General features: G+C 41.8%; 1 pseudogene; it reads left to right on the top strand.

Moving 5' to 3' along the window:
* The window catches only part of LOC149234278 (glyceraldehyde-3-phosphate dehydrogenase A, chloroplastic-like), an 88,135-nt pseudogene that overhangs the window by 1,165 nt on the left and 71,090 nt on the right, over positions 1-15,880 (top strand).

Below are 15,880 nucleotides of genomic sequence, written 5' to 3'. Positions count from 1 at the left end.
TATCTATGGGACTATTTTTGCTGGATCAAAACCACTCAGGCTTGTCTTGATGTTGCTTTAGATTGTAAAATTGTCAGACTGATGTATATGTGTATGCAGTTGATTTCAGATTGTTGTGATCATGGTGGTTGTTCATATTGAGGTCACTTGACAATCTGGCTACAATTTGGTTTATATGGATGTTAGTGTTTGATCTAGAGCTCAAATTTCTTTATGATTCTTGGTCACTACTTCCTATTTTTTTGTGTATAGGGAGAGAAATTGATGCTTAGATTACTAGGGGATGAAATTGCATTCCTTTACATAAAAGAAAATCACTACATCAAAATCCCCTCTCCCATGCTTAACTATGCCACCACAGAAAATATTAAGCACCATTCAGTAAGTCAATTATTGGCTAATTACTTTTCCATATTGTCCCTTGGATGAGAATAAACTAATATTCAATGGACAGGATGAAAAGGCAGTAAGCCAATAATAGGTTTACTGCATGGTGCTTAATATTTTCCGTGGTAGAAGATCAAGTGCAAGTGATCTAGCACTTGGATCTCTTGTATCTTTACATTGCAAGGCTATTGAGTCAAAAATTGATATTCTTTCCAGTATAGAAATCCAATTTTTAGGCAGGTCTTTGAAGGTTCAGACTCATCTTTTTCACAAGAGAAAGTGAAGAGTGGCCATCCTGATTAATTACCAGGCATGCCATGCAGATTATCACCCACCAGGTATCTCTAAGGTAGCGCACTGCGAACTTGACAATACCCAAACACCTTTTGTGAACAGGCGTCTCAGAAAAACATGCACAACATCTTCTAGTTTTCTATAGTTTCTGCAATTTCCTATTGTGAAACCTGATTTAATTAGTCTTCCTTTAGTAAGGAGATGAGTAGTTTGTTTTTCCTATGTGATAGTCATCACAATGTTGGATGATTATCTATGTAATTCCTACTCTCTTTTTTATGATTGCTACACTATTGTTTGGAGAGCTCGCTTTATTTCATTATTTTTAACCTGGCATACAATTATGTTGTTGTATTTGAATTACCCCTAGTGATTTAGAGCTCATATCACAATTCACCATCCAATTATCACACATATAATTGGGTGTCATTTCATCGCTGTTTGATTGTTGATGTGTTGTATGCAGAGGGAAAATATGAAGTAGAAGACAGATTTATTATAAATACAAGTAGTATTTTCATGTTAAGCCAGGCATTTAGGAAAAACATACGTTATATCAAAGTTATACTTTGAGCTACCTCTTTGAAGTGTGGGAAGAACAACGAGTGTAATATTGTTGTCTATAGTATGTACAGGTCTTGTATGGCTCTCTTCATTGTGTTGAATTTTCTACAAGATACGCAGTAGAAACCAATTTTCTGATTTGATAATTACTACTTAATGATCTTCAAACAGTTTATCTAATGTCACTGATATCATTGAGCAATTATGCACAAACGATTTCAACAATAAATACAGAGGAAACAATAAAGATCATAAAGATACAACCATGCATGATAGTGACAAAAAATTTTCCCTGGGAAACCCAAACTTGGGAGAAAACCCAACAACTCTTCTTCTAGGAGAAATTATTCTTCAACAAGGTTTACAATTCCAAATTGTCTAGAAATATGTGCCAAAAATCCAAGTCCAAACTTCAGTCAAATTCATCCTCTATCTGCTCCCACATGTGGTTGTTATAGAAGAGAGATGATGATGATAAGTAATCAAATGAAGTATCACATTATGTATATATATACAAGTCGAATGGGCGCATTTACCCCAGGGGACACGTCCCTTCATGAGCTGGGTCGACTTGTCCTTTTTGAGCCTACATGAAGCCCAATAAAAAATTAATTTTTATTTGTATTTTCATAAATATTCTAGGTCGACTTAGGAGGCCTCTTGGCATGTGGGAATACCTCCTGACACTACACAAAAATCAAAACTTTGTCTTAGTAAGGGAGATATTCTCCTTGGCTGCAACAGATTTCCCCTTAGCTGAAATTTCTCCTCCATAAGAAAAGTTCATGAGCTTGCTATGTTGATGTATGTCTATAGATAACTCCATCCTGGAGTGGGAAATGTGAGTATCTAGGGAATTTTACCTCTGGCCAAAATATTTTATGGCTCCTTAGACAAATGTATCAATCTCCTCTGGTCAAAGTCCCCTTCTAGTTTCTTAGGAGAGAATCTTCCCTTGGACCATTCACCCTCAGCCAAAATCCTTTATGGATTCTCAGGTGAATTACATCTATCTCCTCTAGTCAAAGTCCTTTATGACCTAGCCAAGTCGTTTTGGCTTCTCAGGAGAAGTTTTGTCCAATCCTGTAAATTTCCCGTATAATTTCCTTGGGCCATTCACCTTTCTAGTCAAAGTCCTTTATGACCTAGCCAGGTCCTTCTAGCTTCTCAGGTGAATGTATCCATCTCCCCTAGACAAAGTACTTTAGGACCCAGCAAAAATATTTTATGACCTAGCTAAAATACTTTATGGCTTGAGGAGATGGCCTGCCCTAATCCTACAAAGAAATCAACCCTTCCTCTCAACAAGGGAGACTTTCTGCATCATGCAAAGCTTGTCTATGAAGTATACAAACTTCACTATAAAAAGAGGCTTGGTGAGAATGTATGCAATCTGATCATCTGTGTATGTGTACTACAAATCCAATACTCCTTTCTGCACCATGTCTCGGATGAAGTAACCTGATCAAATATTATTGCAAGAAGCTTTTGAAGTCACATTGTTTCACAACTTGTGACATAAGCTACAATATACTCTGTCTCTTATGTATTGGGTGCGAGAGAAGTCAACTTCCTGCTGAACCAAGGTATCATAGTCGATCCCAAGCTAAAGTAGCACCATGATGTGCTCTTTTTTTCCTCTACACTCCCAGACCAATCTGAATCCATATATCCCTGCAAATTCACTTCACCACCTGAGACATATATCAAACCATATCTATTGTATCACGCAAGTACCTCCGCCATGCTTTTCGACAACCCAATGTATCTACCTCAACTCGACCATATATTGGCTTAGGGTGTTCAATGCAAAGAAAATATCAAGCCTGGTGTTAACCAACTATATCAAGAATCCAATCAATTTCTTGTACATCATGATATCCACCAAATCTAAATCTCCAATCCTAATAATAGTGTATCTTTCTAGAATCCTTCATTTCAATCTTCGAGGCCAACTCCCTCCGACACTGAAGCAGGCCTTCCTGTGGTAGTCCTGGTTTCTCCCTCTGTCACAGAAGCAAATCCTCCTGTCACTGTTGCTCCCTCTGTCATGCAAGAAATTATTTTTGTTGTTGTTGCTCCCTCTATCATGTAAGTAAGTCCTTTTGCTATTTGACATTGTCTCCTCAAAGAAGGCATATTTCTCTTAGAGACCTTCTGTCTCTGAGCATCTTGACAATCTCAACCCATGACATCCTCTTTGGAAGGTTGCTCCTTCCACTCTGCTTGACTATCTGCTCCCTCGGTACTGGAAGCTCTTCTAGTCATCTAGCATAGTCTTGGATGTCTATACAATTTCTCCCTCTCGAACACCAATCACTTTTGTTGAGTTTATGTTCGAGCCCTTAGGTCATACAAGAAATTATCCATTGGAGACTGGAGCAAGAAAAATCCTTGTGGTACACTCCCTCTTATTGGGAGAACCCTCTTGCCACAAACTTTTCTTTATTCTTCTAGATGCTACCATCTATTGCCATAATCATTTCCTTGGCAGCCTTCACAATGTACCTGCAAACCTCATTCAGGAGGCCATGGAAGAAACAATTATAACCAAGAAAAAATTATAAAGACAAGAGGTTGACCAAGGAATAAAGATAATAATAATATTCAAGGGAGTCCATCTGCAATATCATCAAGCTTGGATTCCTTATATTCATCTGAAGTGGATACTCATCCTCGTCCTTAACATTCATCTACTAATGCATTCTACTTTCCATTCTTGCATGATCTGTAAGAGATAGGGTTTCTTCATCCTACAGATTAGGTTTAGCAAGCCATTCATCGAGTTATCTAGCCACACCAAAGGCTTGAAAACAAGATAGCATCAAGACCAATTCCACCCTTGCATCTCATGCTTTCATTCCACAAGCTATCAAGGAGATAAACAAAGTAATCATCTCACAAACTCCACTTGCATCCAACACTCCAAGTCTTGCTCTAAGGTTTAATTCTACAAGCCCTAAGACTTTCAACAAGTATAAAGGCTTCAAGACAAATAAAAAACTCCTCATGTCCCTGATCATAACAACAACTTTTCACCTATTTATTTTCCCTTTTGTTCATTGTTGATTAGCCTACTTTTGCAGCCTCAAACCTATTCAACCTTGGCCTAACACAGGCCTTCAAGTCTACCTTTGATCTTCAGCAACCTTCCTTTCCTCAACCATTCAGGTTGTAGCCTTTTTGTTTGCATCACTTTCCTAGTTGCACAACCAACTCAACCAGCCTTCTTAGTGGTCTCCAATAGGTTTTGGTACCCTTGTTGATGTCCTAAAATGCCTTGCAACCACCTTCTCTTCCTCATTTTGTGTGTTTATACTTCAAACACAACCCAACAACTTCCCTTCTGTTTGTGGCCAAACATCTTATGGCTATTGGCCCTCAACCAAGTTGAAAAGACTCAATACAAGCCTCGCGGATGCCTTCTTTCAACTCTGTCCAACCTTTAGTTTCCCTAATTCAAGTCTATATAGCTTCACGGATACCCTATTGCAGACTTTTGGAACCTTCCTATGCTTGTCACCCTACAACCAAGCCTACATCCCTTGGCCTTATTTATGCAGCCCCAGACCTAACTAGACCTCGATTAACTTGTTTGGATAGACCTTTGACTTAGCTATTCCAGAATAAATCTCCTTGTTTGTTCCTTAATTCGACCTCTTCTAGCTTGTTGTCTGTGGCTCCTTCTAGGGCTCTCTTGCTCCACAAATGAAGTCCCTCTCCCTTGTCTCTTAGGCTGACTTTAGTGGCTATTCTCTCTATAGGTTTTAACCCCGTACAGAAATGACTTGCATACGAATTCTAAAACATAGAAAATAAAAGATGCGAGAGCATAACACATAAAACACATATACACAGAGATTTTCCCCTGGATCCCAAAACCAAGACTACCAGAATGATTTTTCATTATGTTCCTTTCAATGTTACAATACATATATATACATGCCTAAGCATTCAATACCATGGACCAAAAACCATCGTGTCCAAAACCATGTGTGAAAACCATGCACAAAACCATAGGTAGGTTCGCCCTACCTAATATAGGGCCCAAAATAAATTTCCAAGGAGCACTGGCACCCCGAGTCATGGAAAGAATATAACAAAACCCAACATTCTCCCACTTGTTGTTTTCTTTCCATAGGGGGACATAAGAGAGCTTAGTCATTTATCCAGCCCTACAATGCCCATTGTTTCTCTACACCAACTGAACTTCTCAGAGCTCACAGATTTTGTCAATGCATCTGTAGTATTCTTCGAAGTGTCCACCTTTACCAATAACACCTTTTTGTCTTCTATCATATCCCTCACAAAGTAATATTGAACATCAATGTGTTTTGTCTTTGAATGATAAGAAGGGTTCTTTTCCAAGAAAATTGCACTTTGGTTGTCACAATCTATCCTTATAGCTCCCTATACTAACCCCATACTTAAACACAATCTCTGCAACCAAACGACTTCATTGCTTGCATGAGTGGCTACCATGTATTCTGTTTTTGTAGTTGATAATGCCACTACAAATTGTTTCTTACTCATCCAACTGACTGCACCTCCAAATAGGTTAAACACATACCCAATTGATCTTCTCTGATCCAAATCTCCAACCCAGTCTGCATCAACAAAGCCATGAATATCCAAAACTCTTTCCAATCCTAGTCTTCCTTGGTAGCACAAACCATAATCACTAGTGCCACGCAAATACCTGTAAACTTGCTTCACTATTGTCCAATGCTCCTTTCCTGGTTTTGACATAAACCTGCTCAATACTCCCACTGCATGTGCAATGTATGGTCTAGTACAGACCATCACATACATTAGGCTACTAACTACACTTACATATGGAACACGGGACATGTACTCTTCCTCTTCTTGTGTCTTGGGACACTATTCAACAGACAACCTTACACCAACAAGAATAGGAACCTTCACCGTTTTACTATCCTGCATATTAAACCTTTGTAGTATTGTCTCGACATACTTCCTCTAGTTTAACCAGAGCTTCCTCTTTGCCCGATCTCTTTTAATTTCCATGCCCAAAATATAGTTTGCAGCACCAAGATCTTTCATGTCGAATTTGGAGGACAATTGGGTCTTCAAATCCTGGATAATTTCTTTGTCATTTCCAATTAGAAACGTATCATCCACATACAAGACCAGATAAATAACACAGTCACCAATTAATTTAAAATACACACAGTGATCTGGCTTGCTTCTAGTGAAGCCAAGTCCCCGTATATATGTATCAAATTTCTGATACCACGTCCTTGGTGACTATTTTAACCCATACAAAGACTTCTTTAACTTGCATACCAGTTATTTCTTACCCTTCACCACAAAACCTTCAGGTTGCTTCATGTATATCTCTTCTTCCGAAATCCCATGAAGAAATGTTGTCTTCACATCCATCTATTCTACTTCAAAATCAAACGCAGCAGCAACACATAACAGTAATCTAATAGAAGCTACCTTGGCAACAAGAGAAAAAATATCACCAAAATCAATTCCCGACACCTGGGAATAACCTTTTGCTACCAACTGAGCTTTGTATTTCTGCACCTTTCCTTCTACATTTTTTTTCTTCTTGAACACCCATTTGATGCCAATGGGTTTGTGTCCATCCGACAACTCCACCAAATCCCAAGCCTCATTTTTTTGCAAAGATGCCATTTCATCAACCATGGCCTCTTTCCAGAGTCTTCCATCCTCTGAATCTACTGCTTCCTTCATAGTTTTGGGATCATCATCAATAATAGATAAATCAAAATTTGAACAGAAAGCAGATGGACTATACCTTTCTGCCTGCCTTCTTTCTCGAACTTATCTTCTCACAACCAGAGTTTGTGGCTCTTCATCTTCTAATTCCTCTTCTCCTGTAGAGTCTGATTCTTCCTCCTTTAGCTCAAACTCTATCTTCTTAGGTTCCTTTGATGGGACTTCATGTTTAATAACATCTTTAACCTCTCTGAACACCACATCTCATCTATACACAACCTTCCTTATTACTGGGTTCCAAAGCTTATAACCCTTTAAACCATCCTTATACCCAATAAAGATGCACTTTTCAGATTTACTATCCAAATTTGTTCTTTTCTCCTTTGGAAGATGTACATATGCATCACATCCAAATACCCTCAGATGTGAAAGAGAAGGTTTCTTTCCAGTCCATACCTCTTGTGGAGTCTTATCCTCCAACGCTGATGAAGGTGACCTGTTGTTGGGTAGCGGATCCCCCCATAGCAGATTTTTGGGGCTTGTAGCCCAAATTTTGGTCAAAAGTAATGTAAGACCTCGTGAAATGTGGGCACGAAGCACAAGAGTCTAGGGTTGTCTACCCTAAAATATTGTAATTTAATATAGAATGTGGTGGCCTACCCATGGTCCATGGACCATGGGAATGTATGAATAGGCTCTAAGTGTAGAAGGGAGTTTTAGTCTTGATCTTAAGTGTGATGGGTTTCTGAATAAAGATTTTGTTCTGAGTCTGTAAGTCCGAGTCTTGGGTTGTAGTAGTAAGGAGAGGCTCTGCAGCTATGTGCACAGAGGCCTGGTAGAGTCCATAGCTGTGTGTGTAGACCCCTGCAGCTAAGTGCATAGGGCGTAGTTGGGATTGTAATGGAACAGAAGTTAATAAAAGATAATTTGATTCTAAAATATTGTGCATCTGCTTGTAGATCTATGTATTTATGCTTCTGTTATATTCTTATGCATCTCTTTACAAGTTTATGATTGCACGCACTTGTTATGAATGTTGAAATATTAATAAGAATATTGGGCCCATAAAATTAAGTCAGATCTATAATAATAACACAGTAAGTATAAAGGATCTAGATAGTGCCTCTTCACGCTCTTTACAGAGCCATGCGAAGGTTAGATAGTTAAGCAGGACAACACAAGCACGCAGGATCGGTTCGCGAACTTCCTAGACTTCATCAAGACATCCCTAGGGTGCGGAAACCTAGTTCTAGCACCCTCCCATACTACCTCGAGTGAGACCTCAGTCTGCGCACCGTGGACTGTTGCCAAAAGGGCTGGTAGTTTCAGGATTTGTTTGGCTAAATCACTTCTGAACCTAGGTCAGGCCCTAACAAGCCAACAAATGGTTACGTTGCTGGGACCAGGATCTGCCTAAGGGATGTCTGATGCCGGAACAATGGAATCCTATGAAGAAGGAAATTGAAGATTGGTTGGACCAGAAGTTTCACGAGTTCGTGACACATGAAAATGGAACTCCGCAGATATCTGAGAAGAGGTGGCTGGATCTCTATGTATACACGAAAATCCACGAGATCTTCTTCGCGTCCTTATCTTCAAAGTTATAAGATTGGATCACGAGGTTAGCTGACAACCAGGGAAGGTCTAAGCTCAATCAATCGATAGTGTGGACTCCGGAGTTAGTGCACAGACTAGAGGCATCAGAATATAAGATCATGTGGGTTGTGGACCATTGGCTTGATCGGATAATAGGAGAATTTATCACTGAGTTCACGGTAGACACAATGGTGAGCTATAGCGAAGCAAAACAACGGTTTCTCAAGGGAACGCGAGGTAGGTACATCAAATCCTTGAATACCTGGATTAAGTTGTTGTTATGTGAAAAGCGGGTTATGCGAATACATTGATGTTTGGAACGATGCGGAGCGGAAATATCTACAAAGGTATCGAAGGATTAGGAAACAATCCTTTAATTTCACCCCCGTGAGAGAGCGAGGAAGAGCGCGCTCGGGTTTCCCCGAAAAGTGTGGTTAATTTGATAAGGCAGCGCATTCCGCAGTTATCACCTCCACTTACGCCTTCACGCGCTTCACCTACTTCACCTCCAACTTCACTCACCCCACCTCCGCCACCCCCACTAATCCGAATTGGATCCTAGAACACTCTCTAAGTTTTCATGACTATTTCAAATTATGCCAAAAGATTCAAGTCTTAAAAGGATCAAGTTATCAAAAGGAATCCTCATGACAGTTGCAGTTGTGGCCAGAGCAGAGCAACGAGGACCCTCGGTTGAGCATGCAGACCATTGGCCCATGGTGACGCGCACTGGCGCAATTTGAAAAACCGGAGGCCAATTCAAGAAACGGGGGTAAATTCTGATACACAATTAGCGCTAAAGCGCTAATTGCGTATCGCAAGGCATCCCCCTCAATGAAGGAAAGCCCCAGAGTGCCCAGACCCAGAATGATTGTGAAATACAGAAAAATAATGCATTCAGTTTCGTAGTGCAGGATTCCACAAAACCGGTAGGATATCAGAAGGCCTCGACGCGGTAAGTGGTTTAGACCGAGTCCCGCACGATGCCACACATCGAGTGACATGCATCCGATGGATGAGAGAGAAAATCACCTGCATTGGACGGGTAAATGTCATGCAACTTGCCCGCCCAATATGAATGATGACTGTAGGATCTGGAGGGCCCAGATCAATGGCAGAGGCACATACCGATAAATGACCAGATTTGGCGAGGTTTTTTTTTTTTTTTCTCGTTAAAACTATACTATTCTATTATATACATGAACAGGAAAAACATTTACAGTCACTGAGTCATACTGCCAAAGGCCACGGATGGCACTTTGGACTGAAAGTTATCAGAAAGAGCAGCCCACTCAGGGGCACCGCAACTGAGACAAATCGCCCACGCAGGGGCTTTAAACCACAGAGGTGCTACCAGAGCAAAAATTAACAGCCCGCGCAGGGGCTCAAAAAAAACCTTCATCAGGATCCCACGCAGGGGCATCAAAAAGCCTTCAACAAGATTTCTTTCGAACCAAACATACACAGCAAAAACATACAGTAGGCCAATATAACAAACATAGAGAATCATGGGTGGACCTGAGCAGCGCCTGAGCGAGTGTTGCTGAGCGAAAGGACGGCTAATCGTCCGGCTTCTCCTCGATGATCCTGCACCAGCCGTATCCTTCAGGGAGAGGATCCGATTCTTTCTTGTCCCCCGTGGGTGAAAGCGCTGCCTGAGTCTGAGGTGGGTTGACGACATGCTCTGGGGCAGCCTCTGGCGATTCCTCGACGTCCTTTGAGCTCCCTGCCTGGTGCATCTTCTTGCTGGGGTGTTCCTCGCCCTCATCCTGAGGTTCTTCAAGGAAAAGGACCGAGACGTGGGCGTTGATGCGGGATTTTTCCTGGGAGCTGCTGAAGGAGAAGATGGCAGTGCCAAAAGCAGGTAGAGGTGCCGAGTCCGAATCTGGGCTTCTAGAGTCCATGAATTGGCTTGATTGGATGGGATTGGCTTCTGCAACTCGATGGCAAAGGCATCGACAGCAGCTGGATTGGGGATTTGCATCTGAGGGACGAGAAGACCCACCTCGGCTAGAGCCTCGACGGCTGAGCAGGCGCTGTCGAGGCCTGACCATTTTTGCAAAAGTAACAGGGGGTAAGAACAGAGCAGAATAGGAGGAATTGGAGGAATTGAAGCGCCCTCCAACCAGCCTTTCAAACCTGAAACAACATTTAGTTGACAGAGGAGTGGCGTGAGCGGTTGCTCCGTGAACCATAGACCAGGCAGGAGCACACTCCGTAAACCATAGACCAAACTCCAGATTCTGAGCGCGAACCAACACATTGCAATCCACCCCCTCACCTTTCTTAAGCTCTTCATCTCTTCCTCGAACTCTGCATGCCATAACTGCACGCTGTGATCGCACCTGAACCCCGGACAGTGCATTGAATTGCCATCCATGAGAACCCACGCTTATATTCCTTGGCGGCGTTTCGCATTGAATGCCTGTCTTAGGCTTGAGGCAGCACATGGCTTCCATGTGGCTCCTCGCCTTTATCCGTAGTGTCACCCGCATCCGGGGCAGATTTGGTGAGGTTATAAAGAAATATTACAAGGATTTGAAGACCGACGTGGACGATGAGTTGGCAAAATATTCGTGTTCACGGGTGATCTTGAGGCAAACGGAAATAACGGCCATTCAAATATGATTCAAGGAACCTGACATGCTCAGTTCATTAGGAAACAGGTGGCCACCTCCCTATGAGGTGTTACAGAGTGATGATGACACCGAATAGGGGAATTCCAATGTGTTACCGGGAAAAGTGTCTATTTAGAACTGCTCTATCCCACTAAGGTGTGACAACTGCCTTAGAAACAAACAGAGAAAACTACTTTTGTATTTCCTTTATGAACTATAGATAGAGAGGAATAGAAAGAACCAACCTGTGTCTTGCGCTAATCCTTTGATCTAATCCCTCTCTTCTTTGACAGCTTCCAGCTACCTGCTCCCTTACTTGCCCAGCTTCACCAAGTACCTGTAAGATCACAAAAGAAGAAAACTATACAAAGACATGGATCTATATTCATAAACAACTTAGGATCAGATTTAAGTTAACCATACAAATGTAACAAGCATCAATGATACAAAAGCATGGAGGAGAAACTCAAATAGTTTTTATTGATAAACAAGAAGATCCAAGAGGAGTTACAACCGATGGTCCCTGACCGAGCATCAACCTCCCAACAAAGAAGCCCCTCTTCACCTCCAACAAAGCATAGATCACCCAATTCTCTGATGTTTCTCTCAAAACCAACAACAATTCCTTACAATGTGCAAAATTCCAGCCTCTGGATCTCTGGGATGAGGGATCCATATATAGATGTGTGTAAGGAGGATGAGTCAGCTTGTGATTTGATTAGTTTCTTCTCTCTGTCAGTTCTAGCTTCCACTTGGAGACTGAAGGCCTCTTACTCATCCTTGGTCGAATTCAGTGAGGCAAGTGTCATAGGAGAAGATTCTGGAAGCTTCCATTGTCTCTCCACCTCGCGGAATGACACTGCCATTTGTCATTTCTCGCCCAACACACCCTCATAGTGCATTTAGGTGCATTGCGACACACCTAGCCAGTGGATTTAGGTGCTATGCAACGCACTTACCCAATGGAGCAGCTGAAATGATCCTGTTTTGACTTATTCTGAGCAGTTTCTGGTGGAGAACTTCTGGGAGAAGCTGTAATTTTTCGACCTTGTTCCTTTAGGGGTTAGAACAACACTTTTAGGGACTTAGGAGCCCTTGTTTTATGGACATTTCATGCTTGGAGATGTAAGGCACAAAAATGTCTATAACAGTTGCCCCCTAAAGTATGAGGCCGTTAATCGGGTGAAATGCTTTATTATGAGGATCCGAAGTTCTTTCAATGCTGGGAGGAGACCTGTAATAAGATACAATACAATGCATTATCTTCATACTGTTTTCATGATCTAGCTGAGGCGGGCATTCCCATGCTCAGCTTTATAAATTCATTTTTATGTACATAGGACAGACAATTGTCTGATTGTAGACTGATGATTTTGATAGAGCCATCATCCTTTTGGTAGGATGATTATCTGTGCTGCAATGTTGTACATTTTAATGTCTTTATTTCCCTGAATATATATCGCAGCCTAGACGGTTGAAACTAGATCCGGAGTCTTCAATCTCGTCCGATCTTCACTCGAAGTACAAGTCGATCCATGTGAGAAATGTTTTGAAGTCGAACATGGAAAGACATCGCTTGATTACCAGTCAATGATGTAAACTGTTAACAAGCGCGAGAGGAATCACCGATAATGATAATGATCCTCAAGGTACTGCGGTACAATTCACGTGGTGTGAATAAAGGACTTGGCGTCGAACACCACGTAAAATCTTTCGGTCGAAGGTCATTGTTGTGAACCTGTCGCCGGAAGTGAGAAACTTGCCATTGAGGCATGCAAGCTTCAAAGTACTGAATGGGGTGTTCCTAGACCAACTTCTTGGATAATGAGCTGATGTCAACAAGAAGTGATCCGTCATAGGAGGGCCTTAATGAATCCCACATCAATGACACGGAACGGAGCAAATGATTTTGATGGAGGTGAAAACGATCTGATGATATACGGTTCAGGGTGGCGGTCATGAAAGAATGGAGTATAATGTATGGTAGTGGGTGGGACACAGGTGGCCTTTCTGGATGACTTCTCTTGAACATGTCAGCGACACTGATGTGATGGATTGGTAGCATTAACCCCAAATGTGGATGGTATGGTGTGACCATGGCGATGTGACCGGTGAATGAAACAACCGAACCCGACTCGGACACGGAGTGGAAGTGTCATGTTCAAGAGCGACTTGCTACCAATAAAGATTCTTTGAGTTTTCTTCCCAATTTTTCCCCAGTCATTGCTGACCAGTACCTCTTTATTTTTGTCAAGCTTGAGGAGGATAACATATGCTTGTTCTATAATTTGCCCTTCGGGCAAACCCATCGCTATGTTTTAACGAGCCTAGCGATAGTGAAACTCGTTCTCGTCTAAAGACAAGTTTGTCGCTATTAATCTTTTTAACGAGTTTAACGACAAAGATAACTCGGTCCTTTTCATTTTTAGAGAGTCTGAAAAGGTACGTAAAGGTAACTCCAAAATTCCTTTTTCGTCATCTAATCCCTTAAGTCCGAAAAAGTATAAAACAATACAGAAGGGATGAATTTTCGATAGTTTTAACGAGCCGAAAAAAACAAGCGCTCGACCTTTTTGTGCAATAATCCCTCAGGTCCGAAAAGATTAAAATATAGATGAGGGATAGCACTTCATGTCCTTTTAACGAGCTGGAAGGCCAAGGACTCGGCAATCTTTTCATATTTTACGAGTCAGTTGAAAAGAGCTTAAAGAAGACTTGTCTTTTGAGGAACGAGTGATAAAATGGGTAGCAGCTGATTCCAGGTAAGGTTTGGAATTTTCCAATCACGGCAGTGTCACAAGGATGGCTAGTGAAATCACTCTTCACAGCTGTTCCTCAAAATCGGTAAACAATCAAATGGAGGTGAATGATCGGCCAATGAAAAAGTGGAGGTGACGGTGCAAACACGACCAAGGCTTTAATGGCTGAAGTACTACATTCACGGTGGTTATTTACTAGGGGATAGTTCATTTTTTAACGAGCTTAAACGCAGGTGGAAACATTTGCTCGGTGCGGGTTTATTTTTTAACGAGCTTGAACCTTGCGGTAACACTACTCGATTAATCCAATCATATGATAAGAATGTCTCATATAAAAACGGAAATTTTTAGAGTTTTGCCCCATATCCTTTCTTCATGCAAGTTAGGAGACGACCAATCTTATGAGTTTAAAGGGTTAGAGGTCCTAAAAATTTAAAAAAATAAATAGTCGCCCTTCGCTTGCACTCAAAAAGGTTTGCATGCCCCCAGGTATAAAACAGAGTTTCAAGGTTACCTCTACTTCCATCCGCCAAAACATTTGTTTTACCGATAGAGGCCTACCTCTTACAGGTTACCCAAAGATTGTTCTATTTGCGGCACAAACAAAACACTTCTTTGGCAATGTCTACCGAAATAAACAAAGGTGAGTGGCGGCGCTCGCCAACTCACATAACTTTGACAAGAGATTATTGTTCTAGAATAACCCTCTTTTCCACTCATGGATGGGGTACAGACTAGTCATATTCTCCCGCGGAAACATACCCTATACCTGAAGTTTTCCTGCCGAAGCAGACCAGGATGCATGCCCCCTAGGTTTCAGTCATATCCCTCGAATTACTCGCGCTCATCGGGAGGACGGATTGGAGATTGAGACATTTCTTGCGTGAAAAGACCATTCAGGGATGGTATATGACTATTTGCTCTGTATTATCCAGGAAATGAAAGCTAGTCCACGAGCTTGACCACTCTTCCTTCATGCGGAAAACACATTACTCTAAAGAGTGAGGAGACAATTGCCCCCATGCAATAAATATAGTCTCGTCCAAGGAGTAGATTGTAATCCAGGGGTCCTTGAACTCCCATTACGTTTATGTGAACGGTTTTCCTTCTCAATGTTATGGGCACATCGGGAAGGATCCCTAAAGGTCGACTGGTTCCTTTATCAAAGCCCGTCAGATTTCTCATCTCAGGCAAAAGCGATGGTGAACCAAGTGCTTTCCAAGTAGTTGAGGAAAGGATAATCACAAAAGCCCCCTCATCTATGATGGTACCAGCCCTAACCATTCAATATATTTGAACGATGATTCGGAATGGTACGCTTGCTGGTAAACGGGGTCTGCCTAGTTGATTCCAGTCGAAGGAGATAACTAGGTTGCTTGGAGGTGGGACTGAATAGACGGTCGGGTACGGCTCTGACGAACTTCCTTCCTGCAGTAAAGGAACGGGTAAATTGCCCCCATGTTCGTCAGAGTCTGTGTTTATGAAGAGAATTTAGACGGTGTCATCCTTGTTCTCTTCAGTGACTGTATCATCTGAAGATAAAACCTCTGAAGGCAAGACCGGGTCAACTGCCACCTCGACCTTTTGACTTTCGTCTGGTATGGATCCGGATGGTTTATCTTCAATGATAGGTGCTTCAGCCGACCACCTGAACGGGCCAGCCGGATTTTCAACTAATGACGGACTCGACAAGAGTTTTTTATATCCAGGAGGAAGTCGTAACGGTGAAACCGGACGATCATCCAAAACTCTTTTAGCTTCGTCTAAGAAGGGACAACGGTGGATGGCATGATCGCCTTCACATAGTTTACAAGGAAATCTACATTTCCCTTTTTGTCCTGGGGCTTCACTTTCACTAGTTGATGGTGTGCTTTCAACATGATCATCAGAGGTTGACGACACCGGGTTGTGCAAACGAGGAGACCAGTCCTTTAATATCCGAGGGATGCAAGG

The sequence above is a fragment of the Pinus tabuliformis genome, chromosome 8 (genome assembly GCF_031772625.1).
Source record: "Pinus tabuliformis cultivar Carrire ecotype Pingquan chromosome 8, CPIR1, whole genome shotgun sequence".
Lineage (NCBI taxonomy): Eukaryota > Viridiplantae > Streptophyta > Pinopsida > Pinales > Pinaceae > Pinus > Pinus tabuliformis.
The sequence above is the reverse complement of the archived record's forward strand: the minus strand, read 5'-3'. Positions and strand labels throughout refer to the sequence as shown.